At 49.0% G+C, this 2,300-nt stretch overlaps 1 pseudogene; it reads right to left on the bottom strand.

Annotated features, from left to right (window-relative positions):
- Positions 1-1,198: 1,198 nt before the first annotated feature.
- LOC110302387 lies at positions 1,199-2,053 on the bottom strand (annotated as a pseudogene).
- Between the last annotated feature and the right edge of the window lie 247 nt (positions 2,054-2,300).

Consider the following 2,300-nt stretch of genomic DNA (forward strand, 5'->3'; position numbering starts at 1 on the left):
GTAGACCCCGTGTGGTGAATTTAAAGCATGCTCCCTTCCTTTGGAAGTGAGCTGACCTGAGTGACTCACTAACAGACTCCACTGGGAGGGGCTCCTGGAACCCAGTCAGGAAAGGTCAGGCAGTTCCCACCTTGCTCTTTGTGGTGCCTTTTCTAGCAGAATCCAATGGGCGTGGGATACACTGTATCTACTTTAGACCTCTATTCAAGGCAAGCCACGTGTACAGACACTGGTCAAGAGTTCAGCATCAGTGATCAGTCACGGCAGTGAGGAGGCAGTTACAAATCTAACACTACGAGCTGTCAGGAGTTGTAGTCCCATGTCTGATTGCAATGACATGAGAAACTTTTTTCTGTTGTTTTTTGATATTTTTTCTTTTTGTAAAAAGTTATTCTTTACACACACACACACACACACACACACACACACACACACACACACTATTCTTAATAATCCAAGCTCTCGCCAGGCAGTGGTGGCGCATGCCTTTAATCCCGGCACTTGGGAGGCAGAGGCAGGCAGATTTCTGAGTTTGAGGCCAGTCTAGTCTACAGAGTGAGTTCCAGGACAGCCAGAGTTACACAGAGAAACCCTGTCTCGAAACAAAACAAAACAAAACAAAACAAAACAAAACAAAACAAAACAAAACATCCAAGCTCTCATTTCTTTCTCCCTCCCACCAAATCCAGTCTTCTTTCCCAATCAATGTCTTACTTTCATGTCTATTGTGTGTGTATGTATAGCTCACAGTGTTTAAGCATGAGTCAGAGATTACTTACATAAATAAAGGCAATGCACCAGGGGCTACACAACTGAGGAATATGGCTTCCGCTCTCAGGGAGGGTGGGGCCTTATAAGCCCCTCCTCCTCTATCCAAGATGAAATGTTGATAGGACCAGTCTTGTCCAGGTAGACTCTGCTCCTATACATGTTAAGAATGGTAGAGTTTTATGACATTCCTTCACATCCTCCAATTTTTTTTAAGTCGTCATCAACAGCCCANTAAAGGCTGAACATTTATTAGACCTATTTAACAGATGAGAAAATGGAGGCAAGCAAAACCAAAGTCAGCCCTGGCAAGTAACAGAAGCAGGAGATGGCAGAGTGAGTGGGAAGCCTAGGTTAATGTCAGGTATGTCCTGTTGGCTTCTGAACCTAAAGATGTGTGATCCCGAAGGGATCAACAAACTGCAGTAATCTATTCTGGTGGTATCTTCTTCCTCATGGCAGGCATGAGGCACTGAGTATCTCCTTCAGCAGACAGTTTGAGGGGAAAATCCAGGCCTGGAGCAGCCTGGGTCAGCATTCCCAATGGGATGATGTCAATGTGTGTTCCACAGACCTGGTAGAGGTTGCTCAGTGTGATGTCCCCACTGGCTTCCACAGTCACCCTGGGGAATTTGGCTTTAAGAGCAGCTACTGTGGGGTGCAGCTCTTTGGTTTGAAGCTGCCCAGCAGGTCAGTCCCAGCCTCTGCTCCTGCAAGGCCTCCTTTAGGCTGCTACATTCCACCTCTACCTTCAGGGAGATAATGGCTGCCTGCTGCGTCTTCAGCACTGCCTTTTTCATGCCGCAGGCTGCCACCAAGTGGTGGTTGTCCTTCTCCATTACCAGACCATCCTGGTCTTAGTGGTGACATGCAGCCCCGCCTACTAGGAGCCCATAGGTCTCTACCAGTCGGAACCCTGGCATGGTCTTCCTGGTGCCTGCCACGCATCCTGTCCAATCAGTGCTCCTGGCTACCTCCACAGCTGTCGCTGCTGCGCTGGCAAACCCACTGCAGTGGCCAGGATGTTAAGTGCCACCCGTTTCCCCAGCAGCAGGTGGTGGGCAGGTCCCTTGACCTCTGCCACCTTGACCATAGGTATCTCCCTCCAGGAGGCACCAGGACACTAGGCAGTTGAGTGAAGATAGCATCAAAGGTCACCCCGTCAGTATCCCGGGAGATTTGGCCCACAGTGCAGCCTGCGAGGGGCTGACTCGGTAGTCCTCTTTCAACCAGCTGTTCACCAGGGCTGTAGGGGCAGCAGGAGCTACAGACCTTCAGGGTTCATGGTGACTTGGAGAAGCCAGGCGGCCAGTGTGTCCACCATTGTTCAGATCGAATGTTCTCATCCTCCAAATCTTACACTCTTCGTGCTCTCTCTCTCTCTTAAAGATTTATTTATTATTATATCTAAGTACACTGTAGCTGTCTTCAGATGCACCAGAAGAGGGCATCAAATCTCATTACGGATGGTTGTGAGCCTCTATGTGGTTGCTGGGATTTGAACTCAGGACCTTTGGAAGAGCAGTTGGTGT

This window comes from Mus caroli, chromosome 9 (genome assembly GCF_900094665.2).
Source record: "Mus caroli chromosome 9, CAROLI_EIJ_v1.1, whole genome shotgun sequence".
Lineage (NCBI taxonomy): Eukaryota > Metazoa > Chordata > Mammalia > Rodentia > Muridae > Mus > Mus caroli.